Consider the following 13,868-nt stretch of genomic DNA (forward strand, 5'->3'; position numbering starts at 1 on the left):
TAATATAAAATAATTAAATATATATTTTATATATATTATAACAGGCCAGGCCTGCACGCTCGTAGGTCAGGCCTTCACATATAGGCCTGAGCCTATTTAACTAAATAGGCTATAAAATAGGCCTAAGCCTGGCCTTTTGGCCAAGCCAGGCCATAGGCCCCTGTGTAGGAGCCTGGCCTATTCCCAGCTAGTCTCCATTCTAGTTAGTCTCCACTTTAGATAGTCTCCAATACGGTTTGCCTGGCCTATTCCCAGCTAGTCTCCATTCTAGTTAGTCTCCACTTTAGATAGTCTCCAATACGGTTTGGCTAGTCTCCCATTCCCACCCCTACTCCCAGCTAGTCTCCACTTTAGATAGTCTCCAATACGGTTTGGCTAGTCTCCCATACGGTGGAGTAGGCTAGTCTCCAATACACTTTAGCAGTCTCCCATACGGCATTAGCTAGTCTCCCAAGCAAGATAAAAATGCTTCACTTGAAATTCAAACTTAGGATCATTTAGCATAGCTCACAAGTATATCATCCAACTCCTCTAACATAGTTCTTGGTGATTTATCCGCATCATAATTGTGTTAAGCTATAATCCCGCTTAACTTCTTCAAATAAATTATGATCTTACAGACTTGTACATGGGTTGCATGATATGGGTGCACCATACTCTGTAGACTCAAACTGACTCAAATAGAATAAAATTGGGGGCTACTTGATTTTTCAAAAATACATTCGGCTCATCAAAATTTACAATATATTCCTAACAATTTCCCCCTTTTTGATGATGCCGAAACTTACACCCAAGTCATTTTGGCTTTGTCAATTTTTGAAAAATAATTTCTTTTAATTGCTTTTATTTCGACTAGCCAATTGACGGGTTTAACAAAAATTGAGACTTAGAGATTTTAAAAATTGGACAACCTAAACGTATATTTGAGACTTTGATCGTGGGGTGTTCATTTTTCTTTTTAGCTTGAATTTTTCTTTCCCCCTAAATTTTATATTCTCATTTTATACGTGTTACATTAATTCTAAAATTTGTAACTAAACACAAATAAATAAAGTAACTAAGACACACTAGATAAGTATGGTACCAAAATTTGTCATGCATTTTCAACCCATTTTAGCTTAGCATAGATATAGTATCAAAAGATAATGTGCTAGCTAAAATAAATTATACACCAAAAACAAATTTGTCAATCAAATTTTTACCTCTCTCTTAATTTAGCATTGATGTGAGCTCTCAATTTATTGAAGTCCTTCTCGAGGCCCTTGTGTTGAAAATGTGCTGCTACTTGTCCGGTTACGTAGTTACCGTAAGCTTCTCTTATGTTGTCTCCTTTCAACACACCTGCTTCGTGCCAAAAGATGCACTCATCGAACGTACGACCATCGCTCATTTGTTCACTCCGATGTCCGAATTCGGTTTGAAGCTCTTGCAATTTTTGCATCCTTGTAGCAATAGGCTTCGGCATTGGTGCATTTGGCGTGGGTGGCAACACATCATGAGGGGTTGAGCTTGAGCTAGGGCAAGTACCTCTAAGATAATCTAGCATGCTCACATGGCCTTGTCTACTTCGACCTCTTGGTGTTGTTGTCGGTCGAAAAAGTTCCACTAATGGTCCTCTTGGAGCTCTCGGCTGTGCATATGCATAGGCTTGAGGTACAAAATGACTTGCCAATCCTTCCCCTTTTTAGGCAGCATTAATGAACTTTTGAAAGCACTCCGAGGAAGAATTTTGCTTGTCACGAACTCCTTCAAGAAGATCCATATTGATGTGGGTTTGTTGTAGAAGTCCTTTCATTTGTTGCTCCAATAGCTTGAGCCTTGAGGTTGTTTCGGACCCAAGCTTTCCCATTTCAACAAACAATTTTATCACCTCATTCTTCAACTCCTCTTTTGCCGTATCAATCTCATTTTTCAATAGACCTTGCCTATTGAACAATTGCACAACACGGTCCACCATATCTTTGTGATAGCCATCGAGCTTGTTGTCCATTGCATCCATCTTGGTGTTTAATCCTCCTATGGACTCTTGTAAAATTACCTTGACATCCCCAACAATCTCCTCCCATAAGGATTGAACATTGAAAACTTTTTCGGCTTGCATTGGGGGTGTTGGATTCGGCAATGAATGAGCAAAATCATCTTGAGGTGTAGTGAGCATTGTTTTGGCTAGAGTGGGTTCGTCCTCCTCATTATTGTAGCAAAGAAACAATGTAGTACGGTTTCTCGGGTGGTCTTGATCATAGAACTCACAAGTAGTTGGCAAGGTAGGCAAGTTTCGTGCTTCATCCAAATTCAAAGAGATTTGTTGACTCGGTGCACTCACATCATCATGAATAGACCCCGTAATCTCCGTTGCGGGATGGGGAAAGCAAGATTCATAACTTAAATTCTCATCCCCAACAGTGGCAGGATACGGGTCCAACTCCGGAAGTCCTACATCATCAATCCGTGCCAAAGATCCCTCTCCGGGTCCTCTTCGACTATCCTCCAAAGAAATAATAGTTGCTCGGCGAATTTCATTAGGATCAAATTCACCAATTGGCACTTCGGATGCGGCTTCAACCATGATACTTTTCTCGGTCCTCTTCTTCTTTGCAAGCTTAGTCAAGAAACAAGAATTAATAACCGACAAGCGGGTGGCTCGGGCAAGATCATGTGTGCCTAGCCAACTCAGGACTAGTTATTCTCTTTCAAAAGTATTCTCCCAACCTCCAAGCTCTCCAATCAAGTGCACGTTCAAATTCCTCCAAAAGCACACTGTCCGCCCCAATTGTTGGTATGTTCTCAACACTCCCAACTTCAACTTGGTCACACTCAATTGCATCAACTTCCATTCTATTTGCTCCTTCAACTATCCCGTAACTTTCTAGGATAAGGGGATTCGGGTTTGGAAAGGGTAAGGGTCTTGTGGTTATTAGGTGGCTTGATTGTTCTTCATTGGATCGAACGGCAGGGGTGTTTGATCCTTCATTGCTAGGCTCTCGAATAAATTGTTTTAGGGCGAGGGAGGGGTTTGAGAGTTTCCTTTTTCGGGTAGGTTTGGGTATTGTGGGTAGGGTGGGATTTTTGGGTTCGGTTGAGTTTGGTGGCCGAAAGAGGTAGTTATGATTTGTGATGTGTTTGGCTTTGGATAAAGTCACATTCTTTGTCCTCAAAATTTCACCAATTGCAAAACAATAACCGATTTCCTGTTGAAACCAACCATCTACCAAAGGTTTTGCTTTCTTTAAGGATTCACACAATCTCCCAAATACAAATGCACCCCAATCAACACAAACATTGTTCAAAATAATATCCATTATCAACAATTTATCTCCCGACTATTTGTCACGGCAATGGTACCTAGACTCAACACACTTGTGTATAATATCCAACAAGAGTCCGTAGTCCTTCTTCAAATCCTTTTTATTGCCGTTTATCCTAAGAGCTAGCGGTGCGTTTGCATCAAGTACCTCGGCCCAAGTGGCATTAACATCAAACACATGATTTTCTACCCGCAAATTTGTTTCAACAAGATTGAAAATTCTCCGAAAATCATCGATTTTTATTTCTACATCAACTCCTTTGACCATAGAAATAATTGAACCATTTTCAACTCTAGCATTCATATATAACTCGATCACCTCATCTCTCTAGAAACCAACATATCTAAAGGTGCAAAAATTTAGCAACCCGCAAGATTCAAGAGAGTTGATAATTTTTACCCCAATAGTTTTGTCCTCCACTTGTTTGTTGAAATCGGTGACGTCGAGTATCATTCCACTAAGCACACGGCTAGACTTCCTTGTTCCTCCGGTAGTGATTATCTCCATCTCCACTTGATCAACCTCCATTGAGTTTTGGAAATTTTTGATGAATTTTGGGCTATTTCGGCGGTGATGTCCGAAAAAGGGTGAGGGGTGTGGGTATTTGGATTTAGAGGATATTTGGGTGAGATTTTGGGTTTAGGTGATGGGTTTTTGTGTGTAGAAGAGTTTTATGTAGAAGATTTAGGATGGGTGTAGAAACATTAGAAGATGTGGACTCTTCTTCCTTCGATTTTCCGGCCGGCGAGAGTTGGAGAAGAAGAAGTGGTTTCACTTTTTGGGTTTCTCTCTTCTACCCGTTAGAATTGAGGGAAATCCTTAGTGAAATTACTTCTTTGCCCTCTAGTGGATGGAGAGAGAGTATTGACCTCCTTGAGGATAAATTCGACCTTACACATGATTTAAATTTGCCATCTCAGATTTATATACTCCATTTGTGAGTACATGGCGCCAAAAATTGTGCTTCAAATATCCGCCAACCTGGAGCAAATCAGATAAAAAAATCTGGAAAATAATCTGTTAGAGCAATAAATATATTCCAGATAAATATTATCATCTCGATTTCATATTTCAATAAAGCTGATAAATTTTCTGAAAAGAAATCTGATAAAAATAAATTGGACAGATAGATACCTAATATTCTAAAAAGGGCTTCAAGTTCCCAAAACATTTAAAACATTTGACTTTCATACAAAATTGGGCCTAACCTTTTTGACATTTGATACAACAAATTGGGCAAGCAATCATCAGAATATATTTCTTTATATATAAACCCAATTGACATGCAAATTTCTAAATTCCCCCTAAACATATGCTTTATTCCCAACTGATATTTCTTCCCCCTTAATTGTATACTAAGCTCAAATTAATTTAATTAAACACATTTAGCAAATAAATTACACAAATTAACTATGCTAAAACGTGACAAAATAAATTGATACATATATCACATTAATAAATTACAAACACATGTACGTAAATTTCGTAAGATAAAATTTTAACACATTTAGACAAACATAAATTTTATGAAATCATGTATATAACCAAACACATATCATACGTACATATAAAATTAAATTAAGGTCCGTAGGTCACATAAATTACATGCAACATGCACAGTGCGAAGATATTAACAAAAATAAAGAGATTAGAAATTGCTTAGCTCATTTCGATCATTCCCATTTCATGCCTTAGAGTTGCAAAACGAGATTCACACAACGACTTTGTGAGAATGTCGGCAATTTGATTCTCCGTGGGAACGTGATCGATTTTCAAATCTTTCCTTTCAACGTGGTCTCGGATAAAATGGTGTCGAACGTCGATATGCTTGGTTCGAGAGTGAAGCATCGGATTTTGGGTTATGGCGATTGCACTAGTGTTATCGCATAAAATGCTAACATTTTCGCACTTAATCCCATAGTCCAATAATTGTTGCTTCATCCACAAGATTTGTGCACAACAACTCCCAGCTGCAATATATTCGGCTTCGGCAGTGCTCGTAGCTATGGAGTTTTGCTTTTTGCTGAACCAAGAGACTAATCTTCCCCCTAAGAACTGGCATGTCCCTGAGGTACTTTTTCGGTCTATTTTACAACCTGCAAAATCTGCATCTGAATAACCAGTTAGTGTAAAATCTCCTTCTTTGGGATACCATAATCCCACATTGATTGTTCCTTTGAGATATCGAATTATCTTCTTGGTTGCAATCAGATGACTTTCTTTGGGCTTGGATTGGAATCTCGCGCATACGCCAACCGAGTAGGATATGTCCGGTCTGCTTGCGGTCAAGTATAGCAACGATCCAATCATCCCTCGATACATCGTTTGATTGACATCTTTTCCTTCATCATCTTTATCCAATTTTTGATATGTGCTCATGGGAACTTTGACTGAGGATTTTCCATTATGCCAAATTTCTTGATAAGATCTCTTGTGTACTTGGCTTGATTTATGAAAATTCCTTCTTCAAGTTGCTTGACTTGCAGTCCCAAAAAGTAATTTAATTCTCCCATCATACTCATCTCGAACCTGTTCTGCATGAGCTTATAAAATTTCTCACATAAAGATTTATCAGTACCTCCAAAGATAATATCATCAACATAAATTTGTACCAATAAAATGTGATTATTTTCTTGAATTCTAAAGAGGGTTTTATCGACTAGACCTTTGGTGAATCCACAACTAATTAAGAACATCGACAAGGTGTCGTACCAAGCTCGCGGAGCTTGTTTTAACCCATACAATGCCTTCTTTAATTTGTAGACTTGATCACCAACGTCTTTTACCTCAAAACCGGGTGGTTGTTCGACGTAAACTTCTTCTTCAAGTAAGCCATTAAGAAATGCGCTCTTTACGTCCATTTGTTAAACAATGAAATTCTTGTGCGCTGCATATGCTAGGAATATCCGGATTGCTTCGAGCCGTGCGACGGGGGCGAATGTCTCATCAAAATCAATCCCTTCGCAACTAATCTTGCTTTATTCCTAACAATGAAGCCGTCTTCGTTTGCTTTGTTCCTAAATACCCATTTAGTGTCAATTACATTTTGGTGCGTTGGTCTTGGAACAAGTTTCCATACGTCGTTGCGCTTAAATTGATCTAATTCCTCTTGCATGGCATCTATCTAACTTGATCGGCTAAAGCTTCATCAATTTCTTTTGGCTCTAGTTGTGATAGAAAGCATGAGAACATTGCATCCCTTGTCACTTGTTCGTTCCTTGTAAATGATCGTGTTCTTACTCCATCTCTTGGATTTCCAATGACTAAGTCATGTGTGTGACTTCTTAGCCATTTTCGATTCGGTTGGAAACTTTTTGGATTCTCAGAGTTTCCTTCTTGTTGAAATACCACTTGATGTGATTCCATTTGTTGCGAATTGTTGACGGGTACTTCTTCGGGTTCATCTACTGGAATTTCTTCCGCTTGAATTCCGGTTGCAATTTCGGTTGTAGGTGTGCGTGATATTTCGGGTATCACATTGGATATTGCCTTAATTTGGTGAGTACCCATATCACTTGATTCTTCTACCTCTTGCAACACATTGTCTTCGAATGAATCGTTAGAATTATTTAAATCACGATTACCTTCATTGTCATTGCCATTTTCGTCGAACACAACGTGAATTGATTCTTCTACCACCATGGTTGATTTGTTGAGAATTCTATACGCCTTGCTAGTAGATGAATATCCTAATAATGTTCCTTCGTCCGCTCGCTCGTCAAAAGTCTTTAAATGAGACTTTCCATTAACAAGTACAAAACATTTACAACCAAATGTATGAAAATATGTGAGATTGGGTTTTCTCCCTTTCCATAATTCATATGGTGTTTTGTTATAGGACTTGTGGATTAGACTGCGATTTTGAGTATAGCACACTGTGTTGATTGCTTCTGCCCAAAATCTCTTTGGTAGTCCGGCGGTTGATATAATGACTCGTGCGGCTTCCTTGAGTGTTCGATTTCTTCTTTCAGCTACGCCATTTTGTTGCGGCGTTCGTGCGGCAGATAATTGATGTAAAATTCCTTGTGAATTGCAATACGATTGAATCACTCTGTTCACGAACTCTGTTCCTCGATCGGTTCGTATTGTTGCAATCTTCATGTCCTTTTCGACTTGTAGTAGCTTCAATAGCTCTGACAACTTTGATAAGACTTCATCATTTTTCTTGATGAATATTGTCCATGTGTACCTGGAAAAATCATCAACAACAGCCAAAGTATATTTCTTACCACTTATACTTACTGGGTCTACTGGACCAAATAAATCCATGTGCAGTAGACTTAAGGGTCTTGATGTTGACTCTTGAGCTTTAGCTTTGAATGATGCTTTGATTTGTTTTCCTCTCTGGCATGCATCACAAATTTGATCCTTCTTGAACACAATATTGGGTAGTCCTTCGACTAACTTATTTTTGGCAAGCTTGTTGATGGTTTTGAAATTCAAGTGATTTAGCCTTCTGTGCCATTCCCAACTAGCTTCATTCGAATTGTTTGCCATCAAGCACATAGAATCTTTCGTTGTACTCCAATCTACAACATACATATTTTTCTTTCTTGATCCGGCGAGTACGACTTCGTTCATAGATTCGTCCTTGACTTGACATTTGCCTTTGTAAAATTCTACGAGATATCCTTTGTCGCAAAATTGAATTGTACTAAACAAGTTGAATTTTAATCCTTCGACATAGGATACGTCATCAATTCGTAGACCATTTTTCACAATTGCGCCGGTTCCTTTTGTCATTCCATATCGATCGTTTCCACCGAAAACTACTTTTGGTCCTTCGATACTTTTGAACTCAACTAGACTAGCTTTATTGCTGGTCATATGTTGAGAGCATCCGCTATCAAAATACCAAACTTCCTGCAAAAAAGATTAATTACTTTTAGGTACCCATACTTGTTTGGGTCCTTTTGTGTTAGTAATTTTTGGCATCCAAATCCACCTAGATCCCACTGATCCAAGAGTAGGTGATTTGTAACCATTAAAGACTCTATAATCATAACGCACTTGCGAATAATGCTTTGGTGCGGGTTGGGAAGCAGATAGTTGCTTGATCCTATGTAAAAGAGCAAATCTGGACTTGGTCCATGGTTTGTCTTCAAGCAACCAATCTTTTTCTGAGGGATATAATCTCCCAGCCCCAATTCTCGGAATTCTTCCCATATTCCTATGAGGTTTTATTGCACTAGACTCGTTGGCTCTCTTTTGAGATACAAATTTTTGCCTTTTAAAATTTTGTTGCCTATCCGAGATATTAATTTTTGGATTCGGCTTTGCAACATTTTTCTGGGCATTTATTTGATTACCAACTCCTTGTCTCATTGTGCTGTACTGACTTTTTACAAATTTTACCACCGGAACTTTATTAATTAAAGTAGTAGTAGAATTAGTCAGTTTCACAGGGGTTTGAGAACATGATGGATCGTAGCCTAGTCCGGCTTCATCTCCAGCGGGTTTTTGCATGCTTACCATTTTATCCATTATTTTGGATGAATTTGTAAATGATGCGATTACTTCCCGAAGGTTATGTTCTCGAACCTCTCTAGCTTTGCACTCTTCTTGAAGTCGAACATTTTCGGCTTTCAAGTTACTCATTTCATTTAGAGCATTTTGCAATTTTTGTGCCATTTCTTCCTTTCCAAGGATTAACGTATTAGTGCGCTCTTTGATTTGAGTATGAGTGGCCATGACCTTTTGACAATCTTCTATGAGACTTTGAAATGATTCTTGAGTCTCAAAGGAAGTGTCAACGGAACTAAAAGAGCTAAAAGAACTAGAAGATACCTCTTCGTCGATTTCACGCGCCATATAGCATTCCTCATGTTCGGATGTCTTGCTTACTAAACATAGTAGCGCCGTATCTTCTTATGATGAGTCACTCTCGTCACTAGATGATTCTTCGGATTCACTTGCTTCTAGCGGATCGCTTATTAGTGCCTTCCGTTTTCCCTTTTTGAACTTCTTCTCTTTGGATTTGTATTCCACCTGTGGAGAATTAGAAGTGTTCGAATTTTTGTCCGCCTTAGGGTGTGGACACTCGGCCATAAAATGTCCAGGCTTTCTACAATTGTAACACACATTTGTGTTATCTTCAACCGGTTCCCTTCTTGATCTTCTTTTCTCTCGAAAAGAATTTCCTTGTGGTGATCCCTTGTTCTTTCGCATGAACTTCTTGAATTTCCTAACAAATAAACAAAATTCTTCGTCAGATAAAAAATCATTATTTACTACTGACTTTGATGAGGATGGTTGTTCGGCCATTAGTGCGGATGTTCGTTCATCACGTTCTTCTTCGACTCGTGTCTTCATTTCGAACTCGTACGCCTTAAGATCACTAAAGAGTTTATCTGTAGATAATGTCCTTAGATCTCTATGATCACGCATTGCGGTCACCTTCATATCCCAACTTGTAGGTAGTCCGCGTAACACTTTGAGCGATATTTCTTTCTGGGTAATGGTCTTTCCCAGATCCGTGATTTCTCCAATGATTTTGATCAATCGAGCTTCCATGTCGGTGATGCTTTCGTTCGGTAGCATTTTGAAATTTTCGAACCTCTTCATGGCAATGGTTAGTTTGTTATCCTTTTCTTGTTTGTCGCCTTCACCGATACTGATAAGTGTATCCCATATTTCTTTTGCTGTGGTGCACTTTCGAATCTTTGGGAATATGGTGTCATCGACCGCTTTGAACAAAATATCTTTGGCAATGTTGTCCAAATTATTTCTCCCTCTATCATCACTTGTCTACTACATTCTTGGCTTTGGAATATATTTTGGAGCATCTGGATTTAGTGCGGCGGCGGTGTTAACTTCCATGATCTTGATAGGACCATTTGTGATGACTTCCCACATTTCATCATTTAGAGCAGATAAGTGCACCTGCATTCGAATTTTCCAATCATCAAATTTGTTAAGTGAGAAAAGCAGATTTTGAGCGAGAACCATATCTCTCTTCATCTTGAAGATTTTGAGATCTTATCAAGCAGTCCAAATTGACTCAAATAGACAACCGCTCTGATACCACTTGATGGTCCCGAAAGGGTGGCGAGAAGTCTAGAGGGGGGTGAATAGACTTCTCTAACTTTTCAACTTTCTTCGCAAAACACACAATGCAAATAACACTTTGGTAATTTCAACTCTAAGTAACAAGCATCAACAAAATAAACAACTTAGAGTGCACAGCGGAATATATAACGGTAAAGTGTTATGCTTAATTGTGTGGTGTTCAAAGAGAGATTCTAAACATGCAATACGTTAGAAACACTTGATATGGTTCAAGGATGATGTACGTAAAGTTTGGCTTGCATGCAAACGTGGGAACTATTAAACCCAGACAGATAAAGATATGCGATAAATCGTAATCGGGTTAGTTCGCAGTTATAATAAGCATGCACAAAATATATGAGCAGTAAGTAAATAGAGAGAGAGATTTATAGTGGTTCAGAGGTAGTATAATCTTCCTCTTCCACTCTTCTCCTTTCACTTCAAGGAGGAAATTAACTATTCTTCGATCACCCAGATACAATAGTGAATAAGAGTCCACCGACACTTCTCCGAGTACTTCGCACAAAGCTACACTCCTCCAAGGTTTTTCGCAAGCTCCTCTTGTTACTCCGCCTTCCCGAGTACTTCGCACCAAGCTGTACTCCTACACCACGAGAACTACGCACAAAGCTACACTCTCACAGGGTTTTCACAAGCTCCTCTTGTTACTCTGCCCTTTACTCCGAGTGCTACGCACAATGATACACTCCACCAGAGTTTTTCACTCTCTCTAATTACTCCGCCCTCTTTCTACACTCAGTAGAGAATATTACAAAGAGATAAAATTTCCCTCTCACTCAGACTTGAATGTAATTCTATGAAGCTCTGTTTCCCCCTTTTCGGCTAATTTAGAAATATAGCTTGTATCTCTTGCTTGTATGTCTTAGCCGTTGTTCAAGTCGTTCATTGCTTCAAGTCTGCTTGGACAATTTATAGCCAATGAAAGATATTTGCCCGCTGATCAACTTTCGATCTCAATCGTCCATTTTGAAATGTAGTTGATCAAATAATATTGTCAACTTGATCTAAAATATTAGGTAGAAGTCTTTTCTCCTTTTGTCAGATGATTTGAATATTTTGCCCGTTGCCGTGTCTTGAATTTTGTAGCCTCCAAAATTTGAATAAGTTCGACTCAGCAAGCTTGATATTTCTTGTCCTTCATAAATGCTCTGACATGTCAAGTTGATCAAATAATTTATGTGCTGATTCTTGCTTGAGTATGAAACAATTTCTCCGTGAATCAGCCTCCTTCGAGCGTCTCCGGTTCCACCGTAAAAAGTTGATGTTCAGATGAAAATATATCAGATATTTTCTCCTTCAAGATCCTTGTAAAATAATATACTGGAACCTTCTGTAAAAGCTTCATTGTTGTTCATGGTGAGATGCTCTGTTTGATTTTATGCTTGGTCCACCATGCTAGGTGTGTTTCTTCATCTGGTGCATGGCTCTTGTGAAACTTGTGCATTCACCTTGGTTAGTCTCCAAGTAGGTTACTCTCCCAGCTAGTCTCCATTTTAGCTAGTCTCTATTCTAGTTAGTCACCATTTTAGCTAGTCTCCTTGCTATCTAGTATCCAAGTTAGTCTCCAGGCTAGTCTCCTATGTTGGTTGGTCTCCAATACACTTTAGCTAGTCTCCATAAGGTTAGATTGTCTCCAATACGGTTTGGCTAGTCTCCCATACGGTGGAGCTAGTCTCCCAAGCAAGATAAAAATGCTTCACTTGAGATTTGAACTTAGGATCATTTAGCATAACTTACACGCGTATCATCAAACTCCTCTAGCATGGTTCTTGGGGACTTATCCGCATCATAATTGTGTTAAGCTATAATCCCGCTTAACTTCTTCAAATAAATTATGATCTTCCAGACTTGTACATGGGTTGCATGATATGGGTGCACCATACTCTGTAGACTCAAACTGACTCAAATAGAATAAAATTGGGGACTACTTGATTTTTCAAAAATACATTCGGCTCATCAAAATTTACAATATATTCCTAACGGTATATCAACGTCACCATGCAATATGGACAGAAACAATGCTATCTAGCGCCATATATTTTAAAGTAAGTTTTAATTGTTTCAAATAAAATAACTTATATATAATACACTTCTATTATATATTATATTTACTTACAACTAATACATTATTGATTTGTAGTGACCATTGGATGTTGATGGCAATTTGTCCTCAACTTAATGAAATCTATTGGTTTGATTCAATTGGAGGCCAGCCACGTGATGACATCAAAGATATTGTTGAAAAGTATGTGAACTTATAAATAATAATATTAATAAGAGAAAATTACACTTTTAGTCCTATGACTATAGTGATGGTGGTAATTTCAGTTCGTGACTTTTAAAACTAACAAATTTAGTCCTTTAAGCATGCTTTTTTTCACACATTTAGTCCTTCCGGCCAATTTGCCGGTAGATTTTGGCCGAAAAAATACATTTATTTGTTTATTAATTTTTTTGGGGGGTAAAATGGTCACTTCTGTTGGGGGATAAACGGTGGCTTATTTTTCCCACCTTAATTATCATCACCGTCACGATGAGGCCGCCGGCAACCACCTGCAAATAAAATAAAAAAAACCTTAATTACATCGACAAAATTGAAGCGGCGCTGATACTTAGCTTGCAATATATGTACATGCATAAATTCCCAGAAATAAACAAATGCATTAGAATTCTTTAAATTACCCGGCAAAAACACTCTCTTTCCACTATTCACTCCCCGAGAAGAGCTTCCATAGATCTGTAATACACCCCCACACTACCTACATTTCTTTAGTGAAGAAAAATATATATTTCGACACAGATTTGTGTCTGGGGAGGGATTAATTTAAAGATTTAGCCATTAAAGATCATTTCTTTGTCGTATATTTTGTTTAGTTCACAGTGTTAGCTTTTAGTCTCAAGATTTGGGTAGTGTGGGGAAGATATATGGCTATGGAGAAGCTTAGGATGGGACTCTGGAAAGCTGATTTGCATTGCGGCTTTGGTGGGTGTTGGGCGCCCCTGGACAGTGGCGGCGGCGGCTTTGAATTTGGTTGGCCAAAATCTCAGACAGAAGTGACCATTTTACCTCCTAAAAAATTAATAAACAAATGAATGTTTTTTTCCGGCCAAAATCTACCGGCAAATTGGCCGGAAGGACTAAATGTGTGAAAAAAAGCATGTTTAAAGGACTAAATTTGTTAGTTTTAAAAGTCACGAACTGAAATTATCACCCTCACTATAGTCATAGGACCAAAAGTGTAATTTTCTCATATTAATAATTAGTAAAGTATGCATGATGTCATAAAGTATTTATGTATACTAATCTCTTATAATTTTAGGTGTGTCAATTCAGCAAAGTTGTTGAGAAGCAATGGATCAACTCGTTCACCAAAATGGATTAAAGTTTTGGTAAGCATTTTATACATTTGTAAAACTACATGTATTTTATTTTTTTTATTAAATAAAATTTTAAATGTAATTTAATTCAAATGTAGTGTGCTCTACAAGTTGGAA

The 13,868-nt window shown here is 38.2% G+C and overlaps 1 long non-coding RNA gene across 1 annotated transcript; it reads left to right on the forward strand.

Annotated features, from left to right (window-relative positions):
• The first annotated feature begins 12,383 nt into the window (after positions 1–12,383).
• LOC109154935 lies at positions 12,384–13,751 on the forward strand. The gene is made up of 3 exons (XR_002049819.1): positions 12,384–12,418; positions 12,514–12,618; positions 13,694–13,751. It is a non-coding gene; the product is annotated as an uncharacterized LOC109154935 (long non-coding RNA).
• The last annotated feature ends 117 nt before the right edge of the window (positions 13,752–13,868 follow it).

Source organism: Ipomoea nil, unplaced genomic scaffold, assembly GCF_001879475.1.
Source record: "Ipomoea nil cultivar Tokyo-kokei standard unplaced genomic scaffold, Asagao_1.1 scaffold2662, whole genome shotgun sequence".
Lineage (NCBI taxonomy): Eukaryota > Viridiplantae > Streptophyta > Magnoliopsida > Solanales > Convolvulaceae > Ipomoea > Ipomoea nil.